Source organism: Tupaia chinensis, unplaced genomic scaffold, assembly GCF_000334495.1.
Source record: "Tupaia chinensis unplaced genomic scaffold, TupChi_1.0 Scaffold000313_1, whole genome shotgun sequence".
Classification (NCBI taxonomy): Eukaryota; Metazoa; Chordata; class Mammalia; order Scandentia; family Tupaiidae; genus Tupaia; species Tupaia belangeri.
In genome coordinates, this window is record NW_006159806.1 from 1,502,571 (window position 1) to 1,517,743 (window position 15,173).

The 15,173-nt window shown below is 38.7% G+C and overlaps 1 long non-coding RNA gene across 1 annotated transcript in view; it reads left to right on the forward strand.

Annotated features, from left to right (window-relative positions):
* The first annotated feature begins 9,931 nt into the window (after positions 1–9,931).
* LOC114008238 (uncharacterized) overlaps positions 9,932–15,173 on the forward strand; it is a 19,718-nt gene continuing 14,476 nt past the window's right edge. The window contains exon 1 of the long non-coding RNA XR_003549788.1: positions 9,932–10,061. This is a non-coding gene — a long non-coding RNA (uncharacterized LOC114008238). The remainder of the gene's footprint in view (positions 10,062–15,173) is intronic.

Consider the following 15,173-nt stretch of genomic DNA (forward strand, 5'->3'; position numbering starts at 1 on the left):
TATTGTATCCTAGCTATGGGGCATGGGATGATTACTTACTTCTAGCGTTGAAACCCCTGTTTCTTTCTCTGGAACTGGAAACATAGTCATCAATCAAACCAGCCTATATACCATTTCTGGTACATAGCATGTATTTTCTCTTCTTGGGACCGGCAGTTTCATTTTGGGTAGTGATTATCTGTATTTGAGGAAGAAAATATGCTTTTTGGAGAATGACAATGTCTAGAGTTAGTGGATATAGAAACTTTAGGAGTTGGAGAGTGTGCATGTTAGTGGGCAATGTTTATACACATTGAAGATGATCAGCTTTTACTCTAACCCATTGAAAATATGCTAGAGGGACCAGCAGATGGTGTAGTGGTTATGTCATTGGATTGCCACATGGCTGACTGTGGTTTGAGTCCTTGAAATGCATGCTGGGCACATGTGCTTGCATACATAAGATCCCAGAAGGAGAATGGAGGAGACGGGATTGTAGCAGGGGGTTGGTTTCTCATATTCCCTCTCGCTATCTCTGTCTCTCTGGCAAGCATATGCACCCTAAGGCAAAACTTCTTTAAAAAAAATGTGCTAGAGTCTTTCTTCTTTTCCTCAGTATCTCATAAGAGTTCTCTAAAGAAATTAATTAGGAAGGTGTACTGCCACCTTCGCTCTTTGTCATCTAGGTACGCAATGAATTGTATGACATTTTGGCAACAGTTTCCAAAGATTCCTTAGAGTATAAACCTCTAAACTTCTCTTCTACCTGGCAGAGTTGGCTCAGAGGACTGACAATCTCTCTTGTTTTTTTATGCCAATTCAACTGCCACCCACTTACACTCGAAAGTAGGACTTCAAGGTACTTTACCGCAGAAACCAGAAAGCAACCTTTAAATAGTCCCAGAACAGCAAAATCTGCATTCTCATTAGGCTAACTACTAAGTTTAATTCACCCACACAAGAATTACATGAGTGGAGCCAGGAGAACAAGTTTCTGGCTTCGTGATAGTTTAACATGACAGATAGTCATTCTCTTCTATGTTCTCCTTTCCCCATTGACCTGATAGGAATAAAAGTGAAGGGCAAGTGTCAGTCTTAGTGCCTGTCTTCTTTATGTAGGAGGGACAGTGGTCATGTGACAGTTCCCCAAAGAGTTAGCTGCAAGCTGAAGGGGCATAAAATGAGGCTGCTTTGCATTGGGAAACAATCGGGTTTAGTGGAGGGTAATTCTGTCATTGTGCTCTCTGCTCTTAGATGGATTTGGACTCAAAACTCTCCTTTATTGTATCCTAGCTATGGGGCATGGGATGATTACTTACTTCTAGCGTTGAAACCCCTGTTTCTTTCTCTGGAACTGGAAACATAGTCATCAATCAAACCAGCCTATATACCATTTCTGGTACATAGCATGTATTTTCTCTTCTTGGGACCGGCAGTTTCATTTTGGGTAGTGATTATCTGTATTTGAGGAAGAAAATATGCTTTTTGGAGAATGACAATGTCTAGAGTTAGTGGATATAGAAACTTTAGGAGTTGGAGAGTGTGCATGTTAGTGGGCAATGTTTATACACATTGAAGATGATCAGCTTTTACTCTAACCCATTGAAAATATGCTAGAGGGACCAGCAGATGGTGTAGTGGTTATGTCATTGGATTGCCACATGGCTGACTGTGGTTTGAGTCCTTGAAATGCATGCTGGGCACATGTGCTTGCATACATAAGATCCCAGAAGGAGAATGGAGGAGACGGGATTGTAGCAGGGGGTTGGTTTCTCATATTCCCTCTCGCTATCTCTGTCTCTCTGGCAAGCATATGCACCCTAAGGCAAAACTTCTTTAAAAAAAATGTGCTAGAGTCTTTCTTCTTTTCCTCAGTATCTCATAAGAGTTCTCTAAAGAAATTAATTAGGAAGGTGTACTGCCACCTTCGCTCTTTGTCATCTAGGTGACTAGCTGACAGAGTCTTCATAATTTGTTACTGACTTCAGCATGCTATCCTAGAAAAGAATTGAATTAGGTATCACCAGGAGAAGCATCCATTCCACAAATTCATGTTAACACCTATACTCTTCCAGCACTGCGCTACATGTGCTAGGTACAAAAATGAGGATCTCCCACATTACATTGAAGAATGAGTCCAGCATTTATTGATGAGAATCCAAGGATTTTTCAGGAATTGCAAGTTTCAGAAGAACTCTAGTTTTTTTGTTTTTCTTTTTTTTTTTTGCTTTGGTTTCAAATATTAACTTTTAATAGTTATTTTACTAGTTAAAAAGGCAAAATGTTTTTATAGTGATAACTCACATCTGAAAGATACATTCTCAGACAAAAAGCTGCAAAGTGATAAAGAGGTATATTTAAAGATTGAAGATCATGCTTCTTTCTTTTCTTTTTGTTTCTTTTTCTTTTTTTGAGAGACTTTTGCTATAGGGCACATGTGCTCACTGGAGAGACAGAGACAGAGAGACAGAAAACGAGAAATCATCCCCCGGGGGGATGGCCATGCTACAATCCCTTCTCCTCCATTCTCCATTCAGGATTCTGGGCATGCATGCACACACCCCTGGTATGAGTTTGAAGTTGACATGTCTAGGACTCGAACTGCGGTTGACTACATGGGAATCCAGTGATGTAACTGTTATGCCATCTAATGGTTCCAAGGATTATGCTTCTTAATCTGGATGTCTAGGAACATGCCTACATGTTCTCAGAATCCTCAGGAGATTTCATTTCATTCAGGGTCTACCTATTATCAAAAGTTGAAAATAACTGGCATAAAGAATCTAAATTTGTGTCCTTTTCAACTTCTAACTGGGTGTATAGTCTTGGCAAAAACAAACAAACAAACAAAAAAACCCAACAAAAACAAACAAAAAAAACCCAACTAAACCCACTGGGCCTCAGAATCTTGCTGTAATATAAGGTGCCTAGATTAGGTGAGCTCTGGCTCTTTTCTACTTTAATAGTCTATGCCTCTTTAACTTTCCCTCTAAAGATACTGTAATTTCTGGTTCAGAGGAGAGAGCACTGGGCAGGCATCAGGTCTGTTCTTATTCTGTCTTTAGAAATGATTGCTGGGAGAAGCTGATGGAAATATTTTCCTTCTTTGTGTTTTGGGCTTTCCATCTTAGACATAGGAATGATCACTCAAAAAAACAACAGAAAACAAAATCCCCAAACTTGAAAACAAATGATAACATATGTTTGAAGGCTTTAGAATGTAACAGCAATGTTATGAAGTGAGCCCTGCAGTGATACTAAGTAAAAGGACAAATTGCTATCTCCAGGTTAATCAGGAGGATATAGGTTACTCAGTGGTAACTACTCCGAAGATTCACTTGCTACCAGTCAGTTCAAATTGGCAGGGAACTTTGCTCCTCACAATCACAGAGGGATCCAGGCTGCTAGGAACTCCATCTAAACTCATTTTCCAATATCAGTGGGACAGACAGAAGGGCATACTGAAAACTGCACTTAGTTTATTAATCATATTTCAATGCATAATGCAGGTCACATGGTTATACCTTTGTTCACAGAGAGTCTGATAGACTGGAGAATAGCAGTTTTACCTATGACCAAAAGAAAAATATATTGAATATTCATGACATCAGGTTTTGATGAACACAATATCATTAAAATTCTCATTTAAAAATTTTACACTGACATCTTGGTGGTAATTTCAGATAGTATAGTGACCATCATAAAATGCAAAAAAATGAACAAACTAAAATTGACTTTGAGTTTGACCATACATATTTTTTATTAGAGATAGCTTTCCTGGAGAGGGTGAAGGAAGAGGAGGAGATTTGGTAACTGTTGGTTGGTGAGTTGCCCATGATAGAAGAACTGGCAGGCAAGAATTCTTAACCATGAAAATATGCAAAAGGAACAAAGCAAAATTAGGTGGGGTTAAAGTTCACAGAACATCAAAGAGCACAGGTAGCTCTCTAATCAAGTGAGTAAGTGGATTATGACTGACCTCTTCACGAAGGACTGAGGTAGAAACCATGTTTATATTTAATGTTGAGAATCCTGTGTAAGGGAACAGAGTGGGAATAAAAGAACTGTGTTCAGGTTGGAAAAATGAGACAAACAACAGGGAAGTCTACAAAGTACAGTAAATATTTGAATTTCCATGTTGGGTCATACAAATTGGTTTTGCCCCTGGGATAACTCAACATTTAGTACTTGCTGAGTTTGTCACTAAGCAGTTCACTTAAACCCAGCAGAAAAAATGAAAATTTTATGAGAGACATTTTAATCAAAACATGTAATTAATTGATTGTCTGCTTCACAGAGATAACAACTTTGGTTTATTTTGTCATTGGTCTGGGAGGTAAGAAGTCTTGATAAAGTGGCTTTATTATTCCTTTGAATATAATGTTCTTAGGATGACATCAGGATTTAGGATAAAATATTATTAATTAATGTCTAAATTACTAAAAACATATATTCAGGTATAAATATAAAAATTCCAAAATGTCAAATATAACTTTAAAATATATTGGGTTGTCAGAAAAGTCATGATGCCTTTTTGCATAGAAAAACAAAAAAATACATGATGACTTTTCTGACAACCCAGTATGTATATTAATTGTTCAGCGCCGGCTGACTGGTGATGTTTGCATTCTTCTCTATTCTAGATTATTTTTCACTATTGTCCTTTATGCTGGTGTGCCTTGAGAAACCTAGCATGCATAAGGAGGTAAAAGTAGGAGAGAAAATTCTACAAGTGTATTTTCTGACACGATTGTTCATGATTTGGGACAGCAGAATTAGAAAAACAAAAAAAAAATCCTTAATATTTAAAAAAATAATAAAATGTTGCTTAAATTTCTAAGATATTGGGAATGCAGGTAGAAATGAACTCGATGTGGAGAAAGAGCACCTCAAAAGACCTGACTCACAAGTCCATTCATGCTATTTGATATCACACGTCACTTTGTAATCCTTTTTATACTTGAGAAATGTGACATGTGCATGTATAATATTGATAATAACAGCAACAATAGTTAAGTTTCAGCTCGTGCCTGCTCGTGGGTTTCTGTTACAAAGGCTGTTACAGGATTCCATAGCAGTAAGGAAGTAGAACTAATGATTGGAAAGAATCTTGTCCAGTTATTTGTCTAAGATGAATATGGCCTTAGATTTTAGCTCCAACTTCTCTGCATCTACAGAGCCATAGATAGTAACGAAAAACCAACCAAAATAGAGACACTAATAGCAGTTATGATCAAGCAAAATATATTCTGGAATGGGAGAGAAACAAACTCAAGAGAAGCAGAAAGCCTGCAAATGCCACTGAGATAGACACCCAGTTAATCTTTCCCTTCTGCTTGCTGCCATCAAATTCTGATCTTTGGCACTTGTTATTTTAGGATGTTGGAATTAGTCATGAGGCCTACATTCTTTATGACCTACCTCCATAGGAAATGTTCTAATGTTCAATATACTTAGTGTTTTTGAGAAAAAATTGGCATTTTCAAGAAAAGGGGTGGAATACCTGGGGGTACTAGGTAGTGCCGTGTACACGCATGCACAGATGTGCTCATGGCCCCCTTATTGGCAGATTCAGCAAAGATGTGAAAGGACTCAGAGTGACTCTACCTCATAGGACTGGAGGGGCTGGAGTGATGCCGGGGGATGGGCCTTGTTCCTCTGGAGCCTGACAGGGTTTATGATTGTTGCCTAGCAAGTTGTGGACAAGAATTCAGGCTATTATATAATTTGTTTTCAAAACATTCTTGTAGGGTAGGAAGGTTGCTGGTATTCATGATCCCTCTTGCCAGGGAAGTACTCTAGCACCTGTGGGTTTGATACCCACTGTGGTGGGGCAGGCTTATCAGGTTGGCCAACCCTGCAGATCCTGTTGTGTACAGAGTATTTTCTTCTCTTTCTACTTTTGTTGTTTGCTTAGCAAAAGGCACTCCACCCTCACTGCAAGTTTTGACATTCTCTGTGATATGCTGTATGGCTACTGTACCTTGACTTTCAATTACATTAAATCCTATTATAATAATTTTTGTATAACAAATCCTCTTTAACACCTGAAAAGCTCGTCTCCTATGGGTATAGTGTTATGCTGTCAACATCAAAAACAGAAAAATCCTACTAGAATTGCAGGGCTATTGCATGTGCTTGAAAATAAGATCAGTATAAGGGCCCTACCCACTTTTGTATTCAATTCAGATAGTGAAAGGATGAAAAAAGTTAGTCTAAGCCATTCAAATATGCCTTGACCTATAAATGAGTGGCCTTAATTCAGTGATTTTAAATCAATGTGATATCATGTTAAAATACTTTCTCTGGGAAAGCATTTCTTTCAGAAGTAAGGTCCAGAATTCCGAATAATGTTACCATTGTAATGATCCATGCAGAGGAGAATATTCTTCACTAATGTATAATAAGAGCCCACTATATGGAAGGGTTTTGTTTTCTTTCACCCCTTTTCTCTTTCTTTCTTTTTATTTCACTTATTGTTCTATTATTTTATTTTATTTATTTTTGTAAGGATCTTGCTCTATTGCCCAGGCTATGCTAGAGCTTGCAATCATTCTGCCTCAACCTCTTGAGTCACTTGGATCACAAATACAAGCCACCACCAACAGCCTTTAGGTTGGGCTGAGAATGAAACCTGGGCCTCCCATGGGGTTCTAGCCTGTAGAGCACAGTGTCTTAGCAGCTCAGGCCATGTGACTAAGCCTGCTTTGTATCTTTTAACACTCCTCTGGTACTGACTAAACCATAAGCCAATTTCAAATTTTGGGGACCAAATAAGCCTTGATTATTTTTGGTCACCATCTATTTGGTTGTCAGAAAAGTTCTATGTTTTTGCATAGAAAAACAGAAGGATGCAGTTATGACTTTCCTATATCAATAGAAGTGTAGCTTTGAAGTCTATCTCATTGTTTCACTTATTTCGGTTATACCCAGTTTGCTGCTAATTTTGGGCCAAGTCCTCATTTTAAGGAACATTCTCAGAGTCATATCAGAGGAATGGATGTGTGAGAGAAGTAGCAGATCTTATCAGTTGTGTCTTTTCAATATTACTCATGCCTGTTGGTTCTTCAGACTAACATTCTAAACCCTGTCCTGGGTATTAGTGGCCCTTTGTGGCTCAGCTGCTGAGAGGGCATCTCTCCTTTTATCAAATCTCACAACAATCACTCCATTTCACAAATAACCAAAAGATTATCTCTACTTTTATTATTTTCCCATTGTACTAGAAAAATGAGTAACTAGATGACCACATAGCAATTAAATATTTTTCTTTCTTTTTAAGTTGTTTCTTCCGATTGGTGTATTAATAAAATATTACTCATTCAGACAACAAGAGTAGGGTGCCACATTTGATTCATTTATTTTGAGGAACAAGAGTAAGATTACTGATGGCTCTGGTTACCGTATACAGTGACCAGGTATTTTGCTACAACCTGGGAGAGATAGAAGTCTGCTTTTATAATGTAGCTTTGGTTCAGGCCCATCTTTCCAGCTGAGGGTAATGTGAGCTGGAATTGGTCACAGAGGCTCTGGCAGCTGGCTTAACCTGTTTATATAAAGATGGAACACAGCCACTGATTAAGAGAGTCACCTCCTACTGGTTGGTTTTGGAGTGAAGCCCAGAATTTTCCATGGAGATAGCTTTTAAAAGTTAGGTCAGCATCTCAATGAAAGATAAGGACACACAAGAAAGCCCTTGTAGGTTTCCCTGTCTTCAGAACCCCCCACTGTTTAGCAAGGATCAGAATAGATATATCTGACCAATGAAATGCTTTGACTAGGTTTATCTCCATGAAAAGATCACTTCCTGGAGTGATCCTCTGGACCGAGGATTAACTGAGTCAGTTTGAGCCAAGCCGAGCATTTAGCAATTTACGTATGACCTTGGTTCTTTAATTCCGAAACCCTTCAGGGTGATCTGGTCAGTAATAGGGTTAGTTTGGTATCAAGTTATTTTATATGGGGGACAGTGTTGCAAATAATGAAGGACAACTGCTTCTATCAATAGGTTTAAATTGGGGAACAAGGTTAAGGGGAGGAAAAGAGCTGGGCAGGAAAGGAGGAGGACCTGATGGGAGAATTCCATGTCAAATCGCTGGAAAAACTAAAGGAGCTCAATGATCCTATGACTTCACTGCCCTCATCACTAACCACACATATTTGAAGGAATAGTATTCCTGAAAACAGAACAATCATCTCAGGTCATAGTACAGTTTGTTACAAAGGAATTCTTTCACTGGATTGGAATTTTGACTTCATATTTTTACTTACTGAGTAAGCAAAGACAATTTCTTCATTAAGTTTTCTGCCTGTGTTCTTAGAAATAGACACATGGTGATGACGAAACACTACTTGAATTGGATTCTTTAGTAGCTGGAGTGTGTGCGACTAAAAATGGTGATTGGAGGATATTCCTGTGCTCTAATCTGCAACTGCCAAAGGTTAAAAAAAAGAGAACATCCCACTTTTATAAAAGAAAAAAAAATCCTTTGCATAGATTATTATATAAATAAATCTTAACAAGCACCACAGTTCTATTTTTTTATGAAGCACAAAGAGTTATTGTGTGATTTATGTGAAAAGGTTATATAACTGTACTCTGTTACTTTAAATAGTGTTTTTTATTTAAACTGCCAACTTCTTCATCACCAGAAAGAAAAAAAAAATGCCTATTTGCTAAGCACAAAGGTAATTTTCAAGGACTGTAATTAGCTCATGATAACTCTATCTTTTGTGATGTCTTTGCTGCTGAACTTGAAAAGAAATGGACTTTTTTCATTGTTAAATCTAAACTGTGGCACCTGCAGTGTGTCAGTTCAGTGAGAAGGGGGTGGGGTGGGGGGTGTTTGAAGTATTACATTCAGGCACAGGAAAATTACGGATGTCATAAAGTAACAGATCTTGTAATTTTCATTTGGTTTCATGGTTTCTTTTTATAAGAATGATAGGACTCCTTTTCCCCCTTTCCTGTGGCCCAACTGACCCTTTATTTCCAAGATAGTAAAAGGTCTATTTAAAAACCAAACTGAATGTATGATGTAGAAGATGAAAACAATAATGAAATGAAAATTACAAAAATGTAGGAAAAAGTCAGAGATGCAATACATCCTGTCTTAAAAATGGCCAATAGAACAAAATGCTGACAAAAGAACGAAAAGTAAATGAAAACATTTGAGGAAGAAAAAGATCATTTTATTTATTGTAGGAAACTGAATCACTAAGAAAAACTTCATTTTAAATTTTTTTCTTTTTCAATAGAAAAATGTTATTTTGAAGAAAAATAATATTTTTGATGGCAGTCAGAGTAAGTGTTTGTATGTAATATCACCAAATGTATTTCTGTCATTGATTAAGGCAACATTATTTTGGGGGACGGGGTCAGAACATTTTCTCCATGGTGAGAAATATAGTCAGAGAAAATGTAGGAAGATTTATCCCTAGGAAATAGGCTGTTGTAGGCCGCGGAATACCCTGGAGGTTCTAACTAAACTGCATTCTGGGATTTGGAGATCTGTTTCCTTTTGAGAAGTAAATCCCATCATCACAGTCTGAGAGCTGGAATTTTTGAGCTTGTTTTTCACGTCAGTTTTGGACTATAATCACATACACAACAGGAAAAAAAGTCCATAAAGCATTTGAAGTCAAAGAACTGCAGTGTGGCAGTGTTAGTGCTGGGTGTGTTTTCTGTGGGACTGTGAGAACATTGTCACCTGTTTGGTCACCAACTTTGATGCCCAGGTGGCAGTTTGGCAAATAACCAGCGTGAACAACAACAACCTCTTACAATGGGCTGTGAAATATTTGGGCAAAGTTGTTCTCAGATGTTATTGATTCTTTCCAATCCAAACATTAGATTTCAGTTTTAATGGGAATAAAAACAACTGATATGCAACTGAAGTGAATAAACACGTTTATAGTTCAGGCACTGAATACCCACTGCTAGCGAGTCTGCACAGGGAGAAGGCGATTGATTTTTAAAGAGTGCCTTGGAACTGGCAGAGAGAAATGAGACAATAGCTGGCTGTTTCAATATATTATGGACAACGATGTCAATCAATATGCTTTGCAGCTCGAATTCAATTGTAAGTTTGACTGTTAGATCTGTAAGTGTTTTGTGGGAATGTTGAGACTCTATCCAGTGAAATCTTCAGCACCTAGGATCTTGTTAAGTCTTGTCTGGAAGGTGTTATATACCCAGTTTAACAGATCAAATAAGGGAGGACTAAAGTTAATTTTCTAGCCAGGAAGGAGGAAGTCAGTTAAAAACATACATTTGAAGAATGATCAATTTCACTTCAGTTACCCAAAGGAAGTGTTTTGAAATGTGTGTTTAAACTAAGAAGTAGAGTATATATCAAAGGAGTAAGAAAAGTTAAACTGTGAAAAGAAAGCCCAAAGTTAGCAGCAGTGGTATATACAAGAGCAGGTGTGGCTTTTCTAAACTCACAGCTACCCTCTCTGATTTGAACACGGGGAGGGAGAATCAGGAGTCAATCAGGAGATACTTTCTCGGAGACTTACAGGCTATCTTAGGCTTCTAGCAATGGTTGATGAGTAATATAAATTCCTCCGTGTGCTGAACATGAGGATCAGGCTAAAATTAACCCCACTTGTAGACAGAAGGTAGCCAAGATGACACTACTATCCATTATGCTGAAAAAGAAATGCTTCTCTTTAAACCTGGAGGAAAAAATGCAGAGACAGAAAGTCCTTCAAATAAATCGGATGCCTGGTTTTATCCAAGCTGGGTCACTTGGAAAGACATCTATTTCTGTCCTCTTGCATGGGCTACATTTAGACTTTAAACAATTAGCCCTCTTTAAGCTTTTCTTTTTGTCACCTGCTCTAGAAGTTCCAGCATTTTATATTTTTAGATGTTGGGGTCAAGACAAGTGCACAAAATGACATTTTTTGGCCTTACAAAAAGTTCTTTTGACTTTAGCAGGACACAACAAAATGAATACTGAAAAAGTTGTAACATTTCACTTTAACCCCTTAGAGTCGGAAGTACCAAGCATACACACTAGCATATTCTTATTCTTAAGAAGCTAACCCCATTAGAGTAAATCTTGTTTAGAAAGACATGCTCCCTGTCAGGGCACCCTCTGAGATCTTACAGAATTTAAGATTAGGCACATTTATTTTCTTGGTCGGCCGTTATTTAATAATAACCATGAAAGTAAGGAAAAGAGGCTACTTTTTGATTATATTTTTTCTTGAAGATTCTGAATCAAGTGTTCTGTGAACAGTTCACCTTTCCACAATATTTTTCTCTTTGAAGGGTAGGAAGTGTGTGTTCTATTAGAGGACAGAACCTCCTGTCTCCTCAACTATGCTAAAAAATTGAGTCCAGGACTCTTAGAGTAAATCACATATGAAAGGAGAGACGAGAGCTGGAAAGAAAGGATAGGAAAACACACTAAATCGCATAAACATTTTAACTTTCAAATGAGTACAGGCAATTCCTCACTTGTGGTCACCCTTTATTTGTGAATGGCTAGGTGTATGCATAAACATCCATATGCAGAGAGGGTTAAGCCCTAAAACCACCCATCTAAAGCCTGAGAACCCCCTTTCCTCATTACGTTCATTCATTCATTCAGGACATATTTAGTGAATGAATATCTACTATGTGTCATACACAAGGCATTGAAAACACAGTGGTGAGGAGAAAAAGATCCAGAACAGGTTCCAGGAACTAGCAATCTAGATCCTAGAGGGAAAAATAGCCTTTAATCAAATTGTTACATGAATAGATGTAAAATCGTAGCTCTGATACGTGCAATGAGGGAAAAGTAAAAGATGCTATGGATATAGATAATAAGAGAGATTGAACCTAATCCAGGAGTTCTAGGCAGACTTTCCTGAGGAAGTAATAAATGATGATATAATGAAGGTGGAGGAGGAGTTAGTTCATTCAAGTAGGAAGTGAAGACCCTTCCAGGTTAAGTAGCGTACTTGAAGACCTGAGCCAAGATAGGGCTTAAGAAAGATGGAGGGCTGGTGTGGGTAGGGAGAGGAGGCCCAGGGCAATGTGGGGACAACTGAGGCAGGGTAAGAGCCAGACAAATGGGCTGCAAGCCAGAGCAGGCCACTCGTCTTTATCTGAAGAGAACTGGGAAGCTGTGTAAGAGTTTAATCACAGTGTGCTGGTGGCTCTGAGGAAGAGGGAGGTCCTAGCAGTTTGACAGGAAGCTTTAAAGGAGAAGAGGATGTCTCCCTAATTTCTTCTGCTGCTGGTCTTTCACTGTCACTGTACCTTAGCATCTCAGAGAGCCTGTTTCTGCTTCTCACCCTCTCTTCATCCCCTCACTGCAGAGCTCCTGTCACCTTTTCACTTTGGATCCTTGCTTTGGCCCATCTCAGTTTCTACCCTATCTGGTCTTTCGCTCTCTTGGCCTAAAGACACAAAAACCCCATCCTTAATTTGGAGTTAAGGCAGGCAGCAATCGATAGGTGAGGCCTTCACCTGAGAGGTTTCAGGCACTTTGAATGAGAATGTTGGATGTTTTTCTCCATGGAAGTGCTAAGATTCTATCCCACTGATGGGTGGATGAAATTGGCTTTGGAAGGCTGCTCTGGGAGCCTCACATCACAGGACATTGTTTATATGGGAACTTACAAGTGAAATGCATTTTCTTATTAGGAACTTCCTTTATTTAAGTAAGTTCTTGTGTGCTGGGCACCTTACTGGTATTTTTTTTTCCAGTTTCTTGCCTTTCGTTTGCATATTGAATGCAAGCAAGTGCTGAATTAATGGAGAACTGATTGGAAAAGCCTTTAACTGTGGTGCCATGATTTTTGTTCCACCTCTGGCTAGGAGCTGGTTAGATCAATGACTTGAATTTCTAGTTTTGATAAAGTTGTATATTTGAAATTTCAGTATTGAATGGAAATTTAACTCATTGTGAACTGTTAATCTCTGTTGTTACTGAATAGGCACATGCTTATATTTGTTTATAGTCCCTGCCCACACTTAAGCTAAACTCTCACCTTGCTTTTATCCAACGAGGGATTCTTTTTAAAGTCCTACTCACTGTGTTCTCACATTATGAATAGGGAAGGATCTTTCTAGTAGATTATTTATTCAACAAGTATTGCTGTGTGCTTACTATATGTTAATTACTCAAGACCCTGTGAAACCCTTGAGGCCCTGTGATAACTGTAGGACAGACAGATGCAGTCTCTGTCCCGATGGACCATATGGTCTACAATACTGTCCAGTAGAACTCTGGGCTATAATGGAAATGCTCCATGTCTGCACTGAATGCTCCCAATGCAGCAGCTATTAGTCACATGTGGCCACTGAGCACTGAGGATATGGCCATTGAACTGAAAATCAGAATTGTTCACTGTTATTTCATTTTAATTAATTTAAATTTAAATAGCAAAATGTACCTAGTGAATTGGATAATATGGGGAGGGCAGAGAGATGGGCCTAGCAAGATATAAACAGGTTTGGCCTGGAAAAAATAATGAACTACTTACATATTTTGGAACTAAGGGAAGAAGTAACAGAGTTCCAGGTAGATGCCATTTTCACATAGGAGAAACATACATGTAATCATCAGGGAAATAAAGCTGAAGTCCATTATAAAGATGCTTGACTGCTCATTGGCCCATCTCCAAATCTATACAGGTGCATCATCTACTTACAGCTTTCCCCTTCAAAAGGTTCCTGAGGGGATTTCTGATACCAAGTACACAAGACTTTGAGCCTTTTGTAAGTAGCAGGAGACTCTTACTCTATCATTGTGCTAGAAATCATTATTTAATTGAGCTGCACAACAGGAAAGAAGTCGAGCTTTTAAGGATAAATGGGTCATGAGATGATTTAAGTCAACACTGAAAAAAATTTAGCATAAAATGTTTTGTTCTGAAAGAAAATCACCTATTTTAAGAATCAGTTCAAAGAAACTCTTTGGCTAGAACAGCTTGTATCAGCTAGAATTGTTTAAAAGTTGTATGTTGTGTTACTGGTGGCAACAAGCTTACAGGATGTTTTGTAGTTGCAAGTCATCATCCTTACTCACAGCTGGTAATCAAAGAAGGAATTAAGTCAAGGAGGTAAAACTTTCTCTCATACTTTGAAAAGAACAATGCCAGGAGAAAACTTCCTTGGATTGGGAAGAGCTGGTAATGGGGGGTATTGGGAAGGGGGTTCTTATAAATAAAAGGGATGCTGGACCAGCAGATGACGTAATGGTTATGCCACTGGACTCCCATGTAGTTGACCATAGTTTGAGTCCCGGACCCGGCAGCTTAAACTCACACTGGGCACGTGTGCATACATGCCCAAGATCCCGAGAGGAGAATGGAGAAAAAGGGATTACATGGCCATCCTCCCGGGGGGGCGATTTCTTGCTTTCTGTTTCTCTCTCTGTTTTTCCAGAGAGTGCATGTGCCCAATGGCAAAAATCTATTAAAAAAAAAATAAGGGATGCCCTAAATGTCAGTGATCAGTTTGTGCTTTATCCATGTAGGGACAGATAGTTTTGAGATCAAACAGAGCCCTGGCATCTGACACACAGGAGCTGGCAAGGAAATTAAAGCTGTGCATGTACAGTCAGCCCTCCATATCACTGAGCTCTGCATCTGCAGATTCAACTAACCTGGACGGAAAATGTTAGTCTGTTGGGTGACACGCACCATCTCTTTAGGCCTACTATGGTTGCATCTGTACAGAAAATATATAGACTTTCCTTATTATTCCCTGAACAATATGGGTTAACACCTATTTACATAGTGTTTACATTGTATGAAGTACTAGAAGTAATCTACAGATGATTTACAGTATATGGGAGGATATCCATAGGTTATAGGCAAACACGGCGCCATTTTTTTTGTAAAGGACTTGAACATCCTCAGATTTTGGTTACCTGTGAGAGTCCTGAAATCAGCCTTTCTGTGAAAACCAAGGGAGACCGTAATTCCTTCTAAAAAAGCTAATAAGGGCAGATAGACCATATACAGGTAAAGACAGATACACCTAAGGTTAAGCGGAGTAGGAACCTGGCTTTAGTGCAGTGGATAGATACGGTGTGGATTAAAAAAGCAACCTAAGGGACCAGCAGTTAGCATAATGGCTATGTCGCTGGACTCCCACGTAATTGACTGTAGTTCCATAGTTCCAGTCCTGGACACGGTGGCTTAAACTCATGCCAGGCGTGTGTGTGTGTGTGTGTGTGTGTGTG